This window comes from Aptenodytes patagonicus, chromosome 1 (genome assembly GCF_965638725.1).
Source record: "Aptenodytes patagonicus chromosome 1, bAptPat1.pri.cur, whole genome shotgun sequence".
In the NCBI taxonomy this organism is placed as follows: Eukaryota; Metazoa; Chordata; class Aves; order Sphenisciformes; family Spheniscidae; genus Aptenodytes; species Aptenodytes patagonicus.
Window position 1 is genome coordinate 153,249,518 of NC_134949.1, and position 20,007 is coordinate 153,269,524.

Here is a 20,007-nt window from a genome sequence, read left to right on the forward strand (position 1 = left end):
TGAAGATAATTGAGTTTTTATTATAATAAATTATTTGTCCTGGTTTGACATAATACAGAATTCTTACTCTAAATGCATACAAACTTAAAGGCAAACATGAAGGCAAACAGAATTCTGACACACAATCTCAAAAAACAATAATTCAGAAACAAATCAGTGGAAAAATTAAGGCTGTAAAGACTGTTTTATTTGTACTTATTTGGATTTGGGAGGGGAAGGAAAGGCTGCCATGTGCCAGAACTTTGTTAATGAGCAGTCCTAAAACCAACCCTAACATTGTCTAAACTAGCCTGCATTTATAATGCTGTAACATAAGAAATATTTTACATTAGAAACATAAATCATTAAAATTAGTCACCAAAATTTTGCTCTTGGAGATGGGCGTCCATGAGTGACATTGTTATAAAGCTTCTCTCACACTATAGTTTTCTAAGTTGGATGCCACAAGAAGTGTAAAGATACTACAAATGTGCTAACAAACCTTACTTTCCATTTTATGGAAAACCTAATCTTTTTTAAAAGAGGAAGCAACACCAAATCTAGTTAATTCATAGCAATGAAAACACTGTGCATCAGCGAATGCTATAAATTAGCAAATAGAAGAAGAACCTAAAGTATGCTGTCATTTTTAAATGACCTTACTACAGCACCGTATTTCTTTGAGAGGAGAAGACAGTGGTCATTTTTATGTAAATTCTGCAAGGAAATGAATGGTAGTTTCAAGTAGCTGAAAGTAAGCCAGTAAATGATCAGGTTTTGAAAATATCCTCATTCTCTCATTCTGCAAATAATACACAGAAGTGACCAGGCTCCCTTGTTACTAAGAGCAGCTGCCAACCTCACTGTAAGATGCACTTTAAAAGGACACCGCCTTGCAAGTCCAAAATAAAGGGGGAGGGGGGGAGGAAAAAAAAAAAGGAAAGAAAAGAAAAAAGAAATTTAGAGAAATTCATTATTGCAGTTCAAAACCAGAGTCCCTAACTTAAAAAATCTCTTGTGGGGAGTACAGCAAAGACTCAAGGGTCAGTGGATTCCACATAAGGATAATTAGCGATACCAGTCTAGACTACATTAAAATTGTAGCACCAGAGTGAATAAAATAGCAGTAAAGCCACTACAAAAAACTGTTTTACCCACTCTGCATATGTCAACACTAACTAGAATATGTCCCACTTTTTGCATATAACCAACTGTCAGAACAGGACATACATATATACGGGATTTTAGTGGCAGAAAATGAAAACCACCCTAATATCTGGAAGTATCATTTAAAGTATTTGAGGAAACTGTTTACATGCAGGCACTGCACGGATCACAGTGTGCGCACTCCCAGCCTGAATGCTGAAGGCAAAACAACACTGTGATTCTAAAGGTAAACAATTATTTTGCTATTTCTAATGCCACTGCTTTTTATTCTTTTAACACAGAAATTCAGAAGTCAGTAGATTTAGTTTTAAGCAAGAACTACAGAACTGCAGCGCTCTCCAAAGAACAGAGGGCTGCTTAAAAACTAGCTGTTTTCCTTGCCCTACCATCTAGCAGCACTGTTTCTTCGAAAGAGGTCTTCTGTCCTTAACATGGCTGCCATGCCTTACATAACATCAATGAATGAGAATATAGTTATTTTGTTTCCTAGGACGTGCACTGCCCATTAGCCATATGATTCTCCATATGGCACTGCAAACAGTCGAGACAAAGCTTTGCAATAACGCAGCTCCAAAGATCAGCATCCTCCGAGAATAAGCTGCAGCAGAAAGAGACTCAGCCTTCACAAGCTCTAAATTCCCTTTCATATCTTTCTCTAGTAAATAACAGGCATTCTTACCTTAAGAAAACAGTAATAATAATAACGGTGCTCAGTTGAGCCTCCTCTGTTTCATCTGTGCTCGTAAAAAAAAATCTTGGCACAACTGTTTAATGCAGCAGGTAATCAATAATAATATAACCTGCTTCTTCTGTTGCCAGAGCTGCTCCATCTGAACACTAGGCTAACGTGAACGCTGTCAGTGTGAGTCATACCAGTGACTCAGAGCAGATGCAGAGCTGCAGGAGGAGTTTAAGTTTCAGGGCTTCCTCTCGCTCGCTCACTCCCGCTCTCTGTCGCACAGGCACGCATGCACTCGCCACCCGTATGTCTGTATGTGCCTGCTGACTGGCCCAGCTTTTTCTTTCAGCAGCAAGTTTGATTTCATCCTCCACACAACCTGTTTGTTTGGTTTTTCTCCCAGGATGGCAATTCTGTTTCCTTCTTCACTGTAAATACATTTATCTTGAATGCAAAAGCTTGCTCTGCAAGCCAGGTCAATACTGTGGTATGCCGGGTGGTGTGCTACTACAAGATACCTGTGGGCTCACACTTCTTGTCGAGACTAGGGGAAGAACTCAAATACCCCAGGAAAGATTCTAAAACAAAAGTACTGAGTTAGGGCAATATCCATTTATTCATCACAAGTTTATAGCAAAGTGCCTCTGATTTCATTAAGTGCTCTGGGGAGGACAAATTTGGTCTCAAATGCAGTGAGATAAGAGAACTGTAGGAAGGACTGTGGGATGCACGTGAGCGGAAATCCTGTGTGCCTGACACCAGTTTAGCAGGGAGAAGTGCCTATAGGAAAACAGCATAGCTACATTATAGACAGGGGCAGCGGGTTTAGGGTTGAATTCTGGCAGTCTCCCTCACAGCTATCCATCTCCCCAGGCACCGATCGCCACAGTCAAAGAAGCAATTTGATCACCTGTTTATTTCCCAGGCCTGCCAGACTCCCTACCACGTACAACTGAGAACAGGTATCATGAAGCCAAAGTTAGGCACTTAATGCTAGACAGTGTTGATATGCACTGCTGTACTGCTTACAGTTTTTTTCTGAAAGGCACATTATACTAAGCAGTTGCAATGTTGAGCAAATCCAGCCTTCAAAAGAGGCAGATGAAGCCCTCTACTACTGAGCCAGCAGGTCCACCACATGGAAACAAATTATGGTGGGATGAATCAAGAGAGTATTGTCAAAAGAAGCTGCTGGCCCAAGGAACAATGCCATTAAAATGCGTAGACCTGCTTAACAGCCATTCATATAAACATCCCAGATAGTTTGGGGAAAAAGGCACTTGGTTTATGTCAAAGCATTTACAGCAGAACATCTTTCCTCATACTTAGCAAATGTCCAGCTGGCTATCGCCCAGATAAACAGATTTGTGTTGAGATTTCTCATGGAAAAGCTAATATAAAAGCATGACTTTCATGGTTCTGTGGTTTTTGTCTTTTTAAAGAATTCCTTCTTTTGCAAAGCCCAATCAAATGAAAGGTAAGCCCATCCATCCAATCCAAGTATGTGCACAGCCCTGTTTAGTACGGTATCTGGTTGTTATTAAAGCTGCTGAACGAACTTTGTACTATTGATGGTGAATGTTTACTCTCTCCATGTATCTCAAAGCAGACAAGAACACTAGCTTGGCAGGGATCAAGAGATGAGAAGGAATCAAGCTGAGCAAAACAATCCTTGAAGCATGGTCACAGAGATAACATAAACAAGGGGGATAAAGAATAGCTGTTGTCTATGAAGATACACTGAACTAAATTCTTTCCCGCAAAACCACTAGTATTCTATCTATCACTTGGAACATCTTCTGTTGAATCCCATCCTTTCCCTCAATTTACTAATGACAGTGAATCTTTGCTCCTGTCAAGTTTTCAAGGCTTTATTTTCTTGTCTTAAATGGTTGAATAGGCAAGAGAATGCTAAAATCCACAGCATGCCTAGGAAAAAAAAAAATTAAAAAAACCCAAGAACAACAGCAGCAGCAACAAAAAACCAAACCAAGACCCCTGAGATTTTAAACAGGAAAACTATCAGCATATCCACAGTCCAAATGGCATCTATGACACAGGTAGAGAGGAAGACAAAACTGAAAACAAAACTGGAAGGTACTTCAAATGTTTGGGGGTTTGGGTTTTTTTTGGGGGGGGCGTTGTGGTGGTGTTATTTGTTTGCCTGGTTTTAAATGTATGGCACGCAATTATATATCTACATTCAATTTTGTGCTGATGTCCACCTAAAAGCATAGATTTGGATCAAAGATGACTCAAAGAGCAGAGCTGTTTAAGGCCTCAAAGAGATAAAACACACCAAGAGTGAACATGCACTGTGTAAAACGCACATACTCGCCTCAGCTGCAAATGACCTCATCTACAAATCAGAAGTGATCCAGCTGCTGTAGGCAGCAGTTCCATGTTGCCTAATTTATCCGTCTCCTTAGCTAGACCTTCTGCAGTAGACAGGGTTTGGATCCTGGATCTAAAAGTGGGAAAACCTGAAGCTTCTTACCCCAGCAGAGGTAAAACCCCAAAAACTTACACTGATGTGGATGAAATCTTGAACAGGAATTTAGTACAGCCTGCTAAACTAAACACTGCTGCAAGAGATTTTGCATTAAAAGGCAGTGTAGACCATTATACACTCTTTAAGGACTAGAGATAATAGTTTTTCCTTTTTCTCCTTTAGGAAACAAGCAAGCAAAGGCTTTTCTATAGTACCTATTCAACATGGGACCCCACAACATGCTAGGCTAAAGAATCCTATTCCTCCTTGTCATCTCCCTGTCTCTGGGAACTTGTTTGTGATTTTTTTTTTTAAAAGTCATCATTATGCCAACGATGGTGCAAATGGTTTCCCACAGCCTCTTCCAGGTTGTCAGATTCTATATTAACCTGCTTTCTCATGAAAGCTCAACCTACAGTCAGATTGTACTTACTGAGAACACCAACCTCTACTCCTGTTCTTGAGCCTTTTTTCTTCTTAGCCATACTGTCCCAGGGAAAAAAAACCCAAACCCACAAAAAACAAAAACCCATTCATTTTCTTCAGGGACAGAGCTGGCTCCCAATGCAATAGAGTAACAGAAGCAGATTGAGGACCACTGCCAGTATCCACAGTGCTGCCTCCCCTCCTCCTTCCCCCCTCACCCTCCTAGCCTTCCAGTCATCTTTCCATCAGCTGCATACTCTGCTGCATCCTATGTTTTGTAGCCTTGTTTTTCTGAGCCCTGTGGAAAGGTGAGAGTTCAGAGATATTGATTTTTGAGAAGCACTGACACATGTTTTCAAGACAAAAAGCAGAGCACATTTTCTGTACAGGCTCACACTCCCTTTATTGTTGTTATGGGCATTGCAGTACTTTCCAAAGGTCCTCACCAGTGAGCAGCCACACGTGGAGGTGAGCACTATGCACACACACAGTAGAAGAGACCCACTGCAGAAGGAGCACGTATTTTGAAAAGACATACAGGCAAAAAGCTGAGAAGGGAACTATTTTTGCATCATCTTACAAAGCACAGCTAACTGACTTGACCAAGGTTGCTCCACAGGTCCACAACGAAGCCGAATGCAGAAACTAGATTTCAGTGTCTTGCTCACTAGACCATCAGACTTCCATTTTGGTGCATCTCAGTAGTAGGTTCATTTCTTCCAGCTAATTACCTTTCGTGGGTATTTTGATATGCTATGACAAAAGCACTGTTTGCTTCTCAGGAAAATTAAAAGTCCTGCTAGGAAAAGCATCAGCACCAGAACCTTTATCCTGCACAGACAATGAACAGAGGAAGCCACACATGAAAGCAGAGCTTTAGCTATTAGGTATGGGAGGAGGGAAGAAGATACACTCATTCATCACATTTATCTCAAAGCTTCTAAAGATAAATAACAGGACACACCATAGCAGCTGAACTTTTTACTGTCACTACACCATCCACCAATGTCTCAGTAGCATCTTGTACTCATCTCTACAAAAGCAGCTAGCAAAGCAACTCGCAAGAGGCTGCGAGAAACCATTTCCACCATACCAAGTGGAATACCAGATGTACCACAAGTACACCTCTTCACTGAAATCACCTCCTCAAGTTACTGCTATAGCTATGACCCCAGTAAAATAAATTTTTTATTTCTCTCATAACAATTCAAAGCTACATATCCTGCACTGGAAAGAGACTAAAAAGTGACAAGCTGTCTGTAACATACTGCACGCAGATCTCAGAGGGAAGTACTCCTGTGCAGCTAGTGAAAATGTGCAAGACGACCTAAATGCCCATTTCCTCTTTATGGTCTGTTCTCAGCAGATGAAACAAGAGACTCCTAGAGACTAAGATCAGATAAATCAGCCAAAACAAGACAAGAAGAATATATCTCACAGCAGCAATGATGTACTGACCAGATGAGAGACTAGTTTACAGACATTGCTGTGGCTCCTGTGTATACAGACATCGATATATTTGCTGCATGCGAAGCCTTGCTTGGATAAGAAGGACTCCCCAGATTGCACTTGATGTCAGTGTAGTATCAGCTGATCTTCTGGCAGCTGGCCTGCTCATATCTATCCACTTCTGTTCTCTTTTTCTCTTTAATGCCAACATCTGCTCATGTTTTGCATTGACAGAAAAGGTCAGCAAGACCCTAATGATACATTAAACCTGATAATCAAGTGATGCACCGTTTGCAATTACCATGTGCCCAATCTCATTCTCCTTATACTCAGAGGTCTGCTTTTTTTCCTAAAAAACTATACAGTGCAAGCGCGGAAGCATCTGTAATCTCAACTTTTACATACATGCCTTATAGATCACTTGGGATACCAGAGAAAGCATGTCAGAAAACACCTGGTCCCTTCAGGCTTCCAAGAATATTATAATTTGTTCTATCAACATAGACACAATTTTCTGATTCCAAACAATCTTTATTTTTTCTCTACAATGTACAACTACCTCTCTGTTTCAAACCAGCATGCCCCATTTTCTGCACTCATACAGTAATTTCAATTGAATATTGATCTATGAATCCTAACAAGAGAGACGCCCAAACCCAGGCATAAACTCATTTTGAGGCAACCATATATTACGGCATGACTTAAACATCACGGGTCCTTGCACTGTCTAACAAAATGCTGCACTCTGGTGGGAATTATCTACATCCACTCATTTTGCTCATTCAATACACTCTATACATTTTCTGAGTGAAGTCTTTCCTGTTGTCTTCACAATGCAGGACTTGCAGATCTCATGCTGGTCTTCGTGACCTATGACTGGTAGGTTCTTCAAATGCCCCAGAAAGAACAGTTGTCAATGCTGGAGAAAGTCGATGCAAAGACTTACTGTTTTCTCAGTACCATCTGCTGCACTGGGTAAACTAATCGAAAAACAGTAAAACTGAATGTAAAGCCGGACAATTTTGATGACTATTTTGCCACATTTCTTATAAAACTTACTCCTCCTCATCTGCATGAGGAAAGAGCAGCTGTAATGCAAGATTTCTGTGTTTGCACAACAGATTTCTAATGCTTTGTCTTGTCTTCTCAACTCATCTGTACTCCCTTGCAAGTTAACCAGCCCCTATTTTTAGCAGGGAAATCATCTTCTGCTATGTTCCTCATTAGTAAGGTCATGAAAAGGAACTGCCTACCTAGACACGTTTAAGGGCCTAGTTCTGTTATTCTGTTATTCCTATTCCTTGGCATTCTTTGTCTTTGCCATGCAAAAGAAGTCCTGTTGTTAGTACAGTGTAACACAGCACTTCACAAAAAGCTAAGAGGGTCCCCGGATATATGTTGACCAGTAACAGATCTAATAAAAAGAAAAGCCATGGTTAAACCATTTTTCTTCTTTCTCTCTCAAAATTCTTTATTCTTCTTTCAAAATAAATTATGTAACAATCCAATCAGAAAGATTTATCTGCGAGCTCACAAATTTTAAGTCACTATGTGTGAATCCAACCTTTATTTGTGGTGCGCTGTAAATTATTCCCCAGATTAATACCACCAAATATCAATGGGACCATTCAAAGATTAAGGTAGCGTACACATTGGATTGTGTATCAGAACCCAGACCAGTGGGAGCCCGAGGTGGAAAAGCTTATTAGAAGTGTTGATAATGGAAGTGTTTCTTTCATGATTAATCTAAATTTTGACATTCAGAACTTAATTGACTTCAGATCATTTGGGATTGTTCCTAAAATTAGGCCATGGAAAAAGCTCACAAAAAGTAGCACCTCAGTGTTTTAATGTGGTTTCAAAAAAATCTTAATGTCAAAGGCTAAATGTCTTATTCTAAGAACAGTCAACTACAAACCAGCAAACCTACACAGATAATAAGAGAAGGCAAAAAATACAAAAAATAAGTTCAGAATCTCCTTATTAAATAAACAATTTTCTTTTTCTTCAGGTACATAAAAATACGGACTGCCCCAAACAGACCCCTGTGCACTATTTGTTGGCACTTCCACCAGTTATGACATCTTTTTCCGTACATCTATTGGAAGATCAGGTGGTATATCAGAGCTGTGAGTGGTTGCTTTGGTTTTTTAAATCAGTTTCATTTGTTCACACATAATCCAGAGGTATGCATTGATATATTGGTATATATATTTCTAGATTATTTTCACTTCCTAGTATGGTAAAAGGTCTCATTGCATGGGATGTCTTGGGGACTAAAGGGAGACCAGAGATTACAGATGTTTGCATCATATAGTGTTTTGGGAAAAGACTTTGAGTCCCTGAATTTAAAGGAAATTAGACTGGGCAGATAATAATTGAAGACATTGCATCATTTGATTACCAGGTTTAATGCAGTATTAAGAGTCTCATCGACCTTCTCTAACAGTGTTTGTGTGTCTGTACTAAGGAAGCATGATTAGTATTAAGGAATTATGATTAAATGGAAAACATTGGTAACTGTGCTACTTAAAGGTAATTTTTTGACATCTATATCCTATGATTCTACAAAGTCTTCATCCACTCAGTTTCCCATCAAATGTATGGCATACATCTGTTCATTCAGTTGAACAGATCCATCTAAGTACCAAACAATTCCAGCCATGCAGAAAAGCGATGTGCATAGCTCCACATACAACCTCTTGTTTATAGTTCAGTTCCACCAGCCTAAACTGGTAAGATTACTGGCCTCATCCTTTTATATTATAAAGGCAGTAAAACATACATTTTCCTGCCCTCCCCTACTTCCACCTTCTTCTAATTCTGTCTCTGATGTACTTCAGCTGTCTGGAATTGATGGCTACTCCTGCACTTGCCTGATGGGGCTCACAGTGGTCACAGACCATGGGTCCTGCCGCCCTGCACAACTGGGAGCTGCAGCTGACCTTCCCAGCCCCGCCTGGGCCACAGACCCAAGGCTTCCTTGACATGCAGATTAGTTTGGTGAAAAGCACAGGTCTGTTGGCATGCGTTTTGCACCTGAGACAGAGTCAGGATAGAAAAAAAGTGTGCACCCGGAGACCTGGGAAACAACAGGTCACGTTATCCTCATTACCTATTCTCCAGACCACCTCACAGTTTTTAACCCAAAACAGAGGAAAGCAAGGTTTCCCTCCACCCAGCTCGTCAGTTTTGGGGTTTTTTTGGGGGGTAGGACTGGGTGGTTGTGTTTTGTTGTTTTGGTTTTTTTTCAAATGGAAGAATAAAGCAGAGAGAGTCTGAGGCTCAGAGGCGCAAGTTTCTAGGGCCCACCTCACTTAACTTGTAATGATTTTATTCATTACTTGTCTGACATTACCCAAAGAGTCTTGGGAACTGAATCTTAAGCTCTGATTAGCGCACTAAATATTGGACAAGCTTTCTTTCAATGTATTATTAAGTAATTTCAGGATAATGCCTAGTTTTAGAAGGAAGATATCCGTTTATCCCCCATCCAAATCTTGTGAGATTGATTCTAATCAATGTAGAATTGTTTAAAGAACTACTTAATAAATGACAGTCACAGTCCTAGAAAGGTGCACTCCCAAATACATTCACTTTTGCAAGTTGAGGATTTCAAACACTCATGAAATCATTTTAGAGATAAAGACGACATAATGAGAAGAGCTGGCTATAAATACAAGCATATAAATACACCAATACAAGCGTAAGTCAGCAAGACCCATAAAGACAGGTAGTGTAAAAATACTTTCTCGATTGCTATAGTCCAAAATAGCATTAATTCTCTGTCAATTTCGCTTGGGAAAAACAATTCTAATAACCCTCCATGAAAGGGCTTCTGAAATAGAATACAGTATATTCATCTTTGTGGATTATATCAAGATTGAACAGAGACATCAAACTGAACAAAGAGAGAGAAGACAGAGCCTTTATCTGTGTCACTTCAACACAAGCCAAGTAAGAAATTCTCTCTCTAATACAAAGAATAGTCATTTATAGCTTCAGAACCATCCATTTTGCTTGAGAACCACTGAACCATCTCCAGCTCGGTTAACTACTGCACAGCACTGGTTCAGTGAGGAAATCACAAGTAATGGCAAATACCAGCACAGAGCTGCAGTTGCCTTGAGCCAGGCACAGCAGAGTATGGAAACTACGTGATCCACACCCATAACTATGGAAGGACTCTTAAAATACACAGGCTGTAATTCAGTGTAACAGCTGTAGTTAAGATAGAAAAGGAAATGGACACATTAAATTTAAAGGAAGACAAGTAAAAGCTATCTTCATATTAAACCAGTTTCAAAAGTATGGGTGTCTTTCTTTCTACAGTGGGTCTAAAAAAGGGTAAGATGCAAGCAGCACCTGCTAAACAGACTGCTTTTTTTAGGAATTCATATAATAGGCTGAAACCACACAAATACTGGCCAAACACTATTTCAAAAGGACCTGATGCTTTGTCAACTTCATATAAATGAGCTTAAAGTTTATTTTTATAGACTATAATTTACATAGCAGCTAAGTACAAGCCTTTTTTTGTACAAAAATGGTGCACATTTCTTCTTCCCACTCTTTCCCCCCAGTTCTTCCTCCCAAAAAATAATTGATTGCAGGTTCAAAAAAACGGAGACCTGCCTGAGCCGTTTTACAAATAGTAACAAACTTTGCATGAAATTGGTAGCAATTATAGCTTATATAAAGAGAGTGAGAAGGAAATAATCATTTTTTAACCCGCATAAAAAGCTTTCCACACAGGAAAGCAATGTATTTTTGGTATCTTACTTGTGATCTTTTGGTTTGTTTGTTTTAAGAAGCCTTACTCCAATGTTCCATATCGCTATGGGCTAAAAACCTGCAATTTAGGTACTAAAAAGAGGAAACATGTAGTCTGTAGAGTTAAGTTTTTAATTGAAAAATCTCCCATTAAGAAAAAAAAAAAAAGAAAAAAAAGAAAAGTGGGAACTTCAAAAATTGCATTAAAGAAACAAATCTATTGATTCCTCCTACAGGTGCAGCCTGCTAACCAGGAATAAAGGAATATTTAAGAACATAAATTAAAAAGTTGTGGTTTAAAAGTCTGTAATGCCTCTGATCTCTTTAACAGGTTGAAAATTACTACAATCCATGCATACCCCTTATATGCAATGTGGAGGCTGAAGAGACTACATTAACAAGAACATCCAGGAGAGTCAGAAAATGCACTGAATTCTCTACTTTCTCAGAAACAAGACAGGCAGAGTGCAAATCAGAGCACCTAAGTTAAGCAGGAGCTAAGTTGCTAACTTAGGTGTCAGGAATCACCTCTTTGAAGGCACTCACTTCCCTCTAAAACTATGGAGGGGATGAAGTCTGCCGCAGTCAGGCCTACCAACAAATAAAAAAATCCACAGAAGATATACAGAAATGCTGTAGCGGCTTAAGTGCTGAAGTTAAATAGGGAGACTATCCAGTAAAAGCAGAGCTTAAAATAGAACATAGATGGGAAGAATTTGGCTGTGAGGTACGAGATGTTTTTAGAAGATGACAGACAGAAACAGAGGAAATGTCAGAGCTAGGGAATCAAGACTCTCAGCGAGTCAAAGATCAATGTTACCATCAAAAGGATACGAGTTCCAGTTAATACACCAACCTGAGAGCAGTTCCTAGTGTATGGTCTTGAAAGGAGAGAAGTTAATGGCACTGTGGTGGCTTGCTAATGGGGCAAACTGCTTTAGAGAACAGGAAATGGAGAAGTGATGGCAAAACTGCACGGCAAGTCATCTTAGGGGAAAGCAAGTCAAACAGCACAGTTAACTGTATGATGGAGAAAGATCCAAGGAGGTGGATTCAGGAGAGGAGTGATTCAGGCAGAGACACAGGCACACATTTGTAAGCTGCAAGAGTGAGCTGCCTGACTGACAGGCTGCTCAGAAGCAAACACAAGAAAACAAGATACCTGGGGAAGCTGTGACAGTAAGGGGAGAAAGAGGAGATAAAAGGTCTTGGGAAGAGATCATCAGGAAAGCTTTATGAAAGTATTATTTGGCAAGAAAAAGAATGTTTGTCAAGTCTCTGGGAAAAAAACCAAAACTTTTCCCAGCTGTTTCCCGTGTTTTGAATTTAGGCAGAAGAGTTTTAAGGCTGTTAAGACTTGGCTGTACTTAACTGCGCTCATTCACAGCGGTAAGGCCTCTTCCACTGACACAGGTGTCTGAAGAGCCGTGCAGACCTCTGCAGGTTTCGGTCTGGAAAAAGGTCCTAATCACATCTTGACTAATGGCATTTTCCGATGTGAACCTATCACTCCCTGAAAGTTCAAGTCTGACTGGCAGGAACCCGAGTAAGACATGAAACCATACAAGTCTATTATCAGAGGCTTCAAAAGTCATTCCCTGAATCAAGCCTTCCTTGTTCAGTGGACTAACCATTTACCATCATGCAAAAAATTCTTCCATCAAAGCAAGTGCTACTTAACATGAAGTATTTAAGCTCTGCTTAGCCTCTTCAGTGCAATAAAGGCAATAATAATGAATAAAGGGAAAGCAATACCATGCAAGTTTTCACTGCTTCATGGACCACAGATCAGAAAATCCTGGCCTGCCATTAAGTAATGCTTAAAGGTTTGGCTACTGAAGCTGCAATACAGGGCTATGCAAATCTTCCATGATCCCTGAGCGTGCTGTTGCTCAGTTACACAAAACACATGACACATTGAGCTTGGATGCTGTTTTGAGCCACCCATCCCTGAAACTCCTGGGCTTTTGGCTTGTGGCAGAAACGTTCCTTTATAGTCACTAAAGCTTTCTCCAAGTGTCACACTGACGATTGGTTCTAGTGCCATTTTTCGGAATTGTATGGCACTGACAGAAAAGCCGACAAGAAGAAAAATATCAGTAACTCCAGAAGAACTCCTGTGCGGAGCCTCCACAGGATATTTTACTGCACAGGCTGCAGGCCTGGAAAGGTACCGTGGCAGGTTTGGCCTCTAATACTGCAGAAGCCACATATCCACAGAAAAAGGAAAAATGGTACTGCAAAGTCTAAGCCTCCTATGATACTCTATTATCAACACCCTGAAATTTATAACACAGCTGCCTGAAGCAGTTGCCTTTTATTGTCCTCTAAGTCCACACACTGCTTTTTGTACTATAAGGAGGAACTACCAAGTACAGGTTCTTCTTGAGGAGATGGATGACAAATACAGGAGGAAGGGATAACTAACAGGACTGCTTCTTTACATCTTGGAAGTTTTGGGGGCTGCTCATCCTCCTTTTTCCTCAGAAATCTCTTACTCGTCAGTTTTCTCACAGTACAAAGACCAGTGGAGGAAGGTGGGGAAAAAGTAGATAGACAGAGAGCAGTATTATGGTATTCCAGTCTCAGCCTAGTTTCTAAAAACTAAAGGCAGTAACAGCTGAGGTACAAGACAAATCTGATTTAGATGCAGCATTGTGGAGAATAAAGCACCAGTCAGAATAAAAAAACCTGTCTTTAGCTCACATAACGCTCAACATACCCCAATTTGCGTACCAAAGCAGACCAGCCCTAGTTTTTCAAAATAGCCTAAAATTAATCCCAGCAAGACATGAACCACTGGATAGCATCCTTAGCATTCAGTTTGGGAGAGCACTGAGAGCAGCTGGTGCAGAGCAGGATGTCTCTAAACTAATCTCTAAACTGCTATCAAGTCCCAGAGTGCTCCTACGATCATCTGCAAAAACAAAAATGAGACAATTCAGGAAATGACTGTTACTCCTTTTTCTCTCCCCTCAGTCTCTCAAGCCTGAGAGCTAACAACCTTAATAAGAAAAAGAAAAAAAAGACAAAAAAAGACAAAAACATTTTTCAGATAAGTAATTAAAATGGTATGTCTTATTTTAGACAGAGATTACACACTTAAACATAAAAAGAGTATTCAATCTCCTGGAAAATTTTTATCATGCTGCCAGTTTGAACAAACAAAATATAATCTATTTTTGTAGTATACAGACTGACATATGGGTGCTAAAGAAGGGTGAGACTTGTACGCTTGGGGCTGATTAAAGGTAATGTCCCACTCATGCACACATGCACCATAATCAAGCACTTACCTTTCTTTGCAGGTGAAAACACAAAATCAATCAGCTAGTTTTTTTAGTCATTTTGCTGTATTTTGCCAAGTTTATCTTCTTTGTCACTCTTCAAATGATTAAAACAGAGCTGCCACAAAATCATTCAGAGCTAATTACCTACTTGAAAAATATGCCTATAGGCAGGTGTAATTTTTAAAAGTAAAGGCAGGAATGATCTTCTCCTGGCATTCTTTTAAGCAATGTAAAATTTGTTGCAAGGAAGTAACTCTTGTATTTACAAGAAATCCTTTAACATATTTCTTGAAGAAATGTCACTTAGAACATGAAGCTACACAGACTACAAAATCTGAATCCCTTTAGATTAAGTTGAGCAAATACAGTGAATACATTAAGATGACAGTACAGAGGTACAGACCTACCCATCTTACTGCACAGGTCCATACTCACCCACATCTGGCTTAATGCTGCAGTGGGAGACTGAAGATCAAACCAAGGAAAGGTATGTTTGCAAAGAAAATTAAGGCATGTTTGCAAAGAAAATTAAGGCAGAAAAACACCTTAGGATGAAACTACTGGGCAAAGCATTACGTTGACAAGATATACCCTCTGTTATTGTGTTGTCCCAAGGCTGGGGCAGGGTCATAAGTTTTAAAGCAGCTGTGGACCTGTATAGCGTATCAAGAATTATAAACTGTGTGATACTCAATGTTTTCCTTAAATGCCCAACTGCTAACATTCTAAGACTAGGCGAAAGTCTCAAGTCTAACTTCTAAAACTAAGTAACATCACAACAAATCTCTGCTCTTTCATGATTTAGCAGAGGGAAGTTTGAAGACATGAACCACGGAAGTTCAAGTGCTGGAACTTAATTAGAAGGACCTCCACTTTAGGATTATTTAAAACCTCAATGTTTAAACCTAGCTTGAACAGGGAGTTTTGACCACCGGCAGCAAGGCAGCTGCACCCAAACCAGCTTCCAATTGCTTGGACTGGCATACTACAGAAATATTTAGCCCAGGTTCAGTAGCAGCAAGGAGAATCCATGCCACAAAACACAACCAAATATCCTGTTCCTTTTGAAAGGAAAGGGAGAGGAAATGCAGAAGAGCAGACACAGAGTAGCTGCCACAGGTAGCTGCTACCTGTCCTCCATGAACTGATAGGAGACCCAGGAAACCTGCAGCCACACCATTTCAGCCACGGAACCAAAAGAACTAGCTAGCCCACTGACAGACCATGACTTATACCTGTTTGTTGTTAATCCCTTCAACAAGGCCGTGACGTCTGAAACAAGCTTGCATCTTGAGACACGAGAAAGTGAAGAACTCCTAACACTGCAGTTTGCTCTTCACATGAAAATGCATGTGATAATTGAAACAGGCATATAAAGACTCGCTCCTGCAGTATGTCAGACTAGGGCCTAACCACAGAAATATGTTCTCTTTTTTTAAAATCCAGCAACCAAATAAAAGTAAGGCTTAGCTCAGTGTAGTAACATTGTAGTATTAACCCGTGCATGGGGCAGAGTGAATTGCAGCTTATTCTTTCTAAAATATGCGATGCCTTTTAAAAGGCTAGTAAGATTAAGGGACTGATCAAGAATAGCAAATGTCAAAGAGCAGATACAACTAGTACTTTCTATCCAATCCAAATATTATTCTATAAAACCAACACTTTTAAAACAGGTTTTGGTTTTTTTTTGATTGGTTGCTTTTTTTAAAAAGGAATATTGTTAGAATCAAAATAGCATAACACAATCTTAGGCACATGAAAAGCACTGATGCAAAAGACAGAAATGCCATTCTTGGGCTCAGAAGATCTGCCTGTCACAATCAGATATTCTACATTTATGGCTATAAAGATAAAAGCTCAGAATCAAAGTACTGAATTTTAACAAGTTATAACACATCAGCTGAACCACAGCAAACACCAAGCAAAGTCACTTAGCTTAACCTCATTCTACTATGAACTACACAGATAAATAACCTTACATCTGCAGCGAGCTAAGAATATGCCTGCATAAGATTACCACTATATACTGGCCTGTTAAACATCAGTAACAGGATAAGGACACTGGTCCTCAAGTCAGTGACCCGAATAGACAAAATCAGCCCAAACACATCTTTGACAACCTAGATTGTTCACACATCAAGGGCTGCTGAAGCCATGAAGGAAGAACACCTTTTGACATATCAGACCATCCCTGCGAGAGACTGTTGTATGGTGAACCTGAATATAACAGTAACACATGCAAAGAAGTAAGTCAGGAGATAGGTCAGTCAAGGATAAAAATTCAAGACTTACTCCTCAGAGGTTTTCTTAAGAAAATTATTATTTTTGTTCACTTCCACTAATCCACTACTAACACTAGGACCAGAGAGTTATCAAGATGACAGCTACATAAATAAGGTAGAAATTTTCCCAATTAATAGTTCTGCTGAAGTATCCATGATTCTTTGGGCTTGTCAAGTGGTTACATTAAGTAAATTTCCTATGCTAAAAATTAGTAGATACTGTAATAAAAATCAGAGCAAGTACTGTGCTAACTTCTAACATTGTTTTAGTCCATATTCATTGGACACCACCCTAAATTTTCTGTACATCATAAGTTCTAGTAATGCTTTTTTGGCTCTTGGCAATGAATATTTGCTTTTTCTTTTCCACAGCCATGGAAAAAGTGAGCTGGTTCCCTTCATCAGGACAGTGCTTTTCTCTCAGAAGGACAGCACCAACATGAGACTTCTCCTGTGCATTGCTACATCGCAGGGTGCTCTCTACTCAATCACTCCTGCCCTCTGACTCTATAGCCATACATCCACAAGCAAAGCCACCTCCTCTTCTCCCTCTAGTAACTCCTTTCAATTTGTTTCTGAAAAATGCTCAAGGACAAACTGGTTTTCCCTATGGTTACAGGTAATTTCTTTAACAGAAGTTATTTAAAACACTGACTCCAGTCAGATACTCCTTATTCCGCAAGTAACTTCACTGATGTCAGTAAAACTTACTCAGCACAAGAAAAGCAACAATGCTTGACTTTAAGCTGTTTTCAATATGTAGGATTGGGTGACACACAGGAATAGTTCAGTTTCCCAAGGCGGGAGTTTTGTGTCTCTGAGCACAGCTGCCAAACAAAGAGGAGAAATCCAGTATGCGTTATCAATCATGAGTGTCCTAAGTGTCTTGCGCAAATTTGTCCCTTTAGAAAATGGCTAGGAAGCACTAATCAATAAATATACATAAGTCTGAATTGCTTCACTTTGTGTATGGCTGAAATATTCCATTTAGCAATGAATAAAAAAAGAAAAAAAAGCCTGAGAATCCATGGGGACACAAGGCACATCAAAAGGAGAGATTAGCAAAGTCTAACACATCTGTGATCTACATTTCTGGGTTTTTTTGGCAGGTATAAGCAAAACTGACAGCAAAACTGGAGAACCTCTACTGTAAAATGTAGATTACTTAAGAAATGCTTCTTAGCAACTGTTTCCTTGTTTCATGTTTAATACAGCAAAACCACTTTAAATATTCTAGTGACACAAATTAAAAGCATTAAAAAACCCAAAAAGTATTTCACTTTGCAGAGACCTCAGGTTCCTCTGACTACATCTGTTGCCTTCAGACAGCAATCCCCAAGTCCCGTCTGAAATCTGTCCATGCTTTAGACCTCAGCTTGCCTCTGGCTTGCACCTGTTATCCCCATATCCCTTCAGCAGAAAGAACTCATGCCACTAATATGTCATATAATTTTTCACCTCTTTGCTACAAGACTTTCTAACATGCCTACCAGTAGAGGCCCAAGCCAGTTGGTTCAAACCAGACTGGTGCTGGCTTCACCAGTAAAACCCGCAGAAAAAACAATCTGAGTCAGTCCTTCACTCCCACCCCACTTCCAACAGCAGGCTCGCGTCCCTCAGAGTACAGACAACCGGGTTGAAACTCAGACAAATACGCATGCGCTTACAGCCTTTACAAAAACAGTAATGCTGATGCAAACAAGCATATCCTGTTTCATCTGATTTCCAACAGTTACCTAAAAACCTCTCAACTTTGCTTAAACTACGCTTAACTACCAGCCTTGTATTTTGTCTTCCAATTAATCATTTCTCAGTTCCAAAGGTCTGCAAGTAGAAAGGAGACACCGAAGCTAAAGCCGGGCTTTTCTACTCCCCAAAGAAGCAACATGCAGCCACCCCAACTCTCAGCTGCAAGAGCTAAACCTTTCAGATTTTGTTGATGAACCAGAACATGATGTCATTTTGTTTAAAAGAAATTACTTTTTTTCATCTAAAACCAAAGAGCTACAAGTTCTAGTAGCATTTCTGTTTTCTGTACATTGCTTGTTATCTTTCCTCATGTTTGCTTGTCCTATTTCAAACTTCTTGGGATTTACATTCCAGGAGGGAAGAACAGCTCAGTTAAAAATTACTTTCAGTGGTCCACTAGGAGATTTTTTTCATTTATGCACACTGTAAGAGAGAAATACACATATTTTTATAATTGTGAATGACATGTCCTCTGTCTGTTCACATGATTAATTACAAATTATTTCCCTCCTCCTCAGCCTGTTTCACTTTGAAGTTCTACCTTTGCAGGAGCAGTTATTACAAAGTAAAATCATTCACATGAGAAATTCAGGTAAAATGCAAATCCTGCAACAAAACACTGCACTTACAATAAACAGCAAGGTGGGTATAAACAAGTACTATGACTTTTCATCATTAATAGCTGTGGAGGTCTAAATGCACATTCCCAAGGGTCAGATGTTCACTGTATATTTTCGTTAGATTGCATGGTTTTAGAGGCTGAAATGTAAGGCTACAGGACTGTGACTTTACACAACAAGGTGGCCTTTTACTGTACAACAGATGACATGTGTCTCCACCTAAAATTACAGCAAGTGTTGATCATGAGACTTTCAGGTTTAATTGCCTGTAACCACAAGCAGTACAAACCACAGTAGGAAGTCAGTTAATGAACTTGCAACAAATGTAACAATTGCTACCGAGAAAAATTATGAGGCTGTTTTAAATAACAGTACTCCTTCCTTCCTACATTACTTACATTTTCTCCTGCTACAAAAATTTACAGATGCTTTTTTCATCTCCAGCCTAAGATTTTCTCAGAAGTAAAGGTTTGGTCCAACACCCACTGACGTCAGAGGAAGAAACAAACCAGACGATAAAGAGAGGAAAACATCCAGGTTGTAAAAGGTCTGTTCCAACTGATTTAGTGTCTGGCTTTAGCAGTTTCTAATGACACCAACAAGAGCCAAGAACAAAGATTTCTGAGCTGGAGACTTGGCAGGTATCATAAGCAAAGACAAGGATGGGTTTTGTGTATTCTTCATTCTCTGTGTACTTATCACCAGGAACTCCATTCACACACTGCAACCTATTTATGCTCCTGCAACAGAACAGAACTTGAAATTCTTTTTTAAAAAAGGAAAAAAAAAAAATCAGAAAATATTACATCACTTCATCCTATCTTCTCTTACCTACAAGAGTTTCTAGTTTGTTGTCCCTACTTACCTGAATACACACCCTGTACAGCCATAAAGCCAAATTTAGGAGTTTGTGTGTATATGGAATTTACATGCATATGTAAGTTTGCATATTTGTAAATGTTTCTCACCTATAAATGTGTATAGAAACACCTATTTCTGAGCAGAAAACCATCTACAGAGGTCTCATTTATTTGCTCTCTCTGTGCCCACAGCCAAAAAATAATAAATGTAGGTTCCCAGAACTGTATCTTAAGCAAATCTG

General features: G+C 39.5%; 1 protein-coding gene across 12 annotated transcripts in view; it reads right to left on the reverse strand.

Moving 5' to 3' along the window:
- Nucleotides 1-20,007, reverse strand: part of INPP4A (inositol polyphosphate-4-phosphatase type I A) — a 140,442-nt gene that overhangs the window by 99,819 nt on the left and 20,616 nt on the right. The window contains exon 1 of one of the 12 annotated variants that reach the window (XM_076359154.1): nucleotides 1,826-1,987. The exons of the other annotated variants lie outside the window; for them this stretch is intronic. The gene's annotated coding sequence lies outside the window, so the exon portion shown is untranslated. Of the gene's footprint in view, nucleotides 1-1,825; nucleotides 1,988-20,007 lie in introns of those variants that run through there. 12 annotated transcript variants of the gene reach the window in all.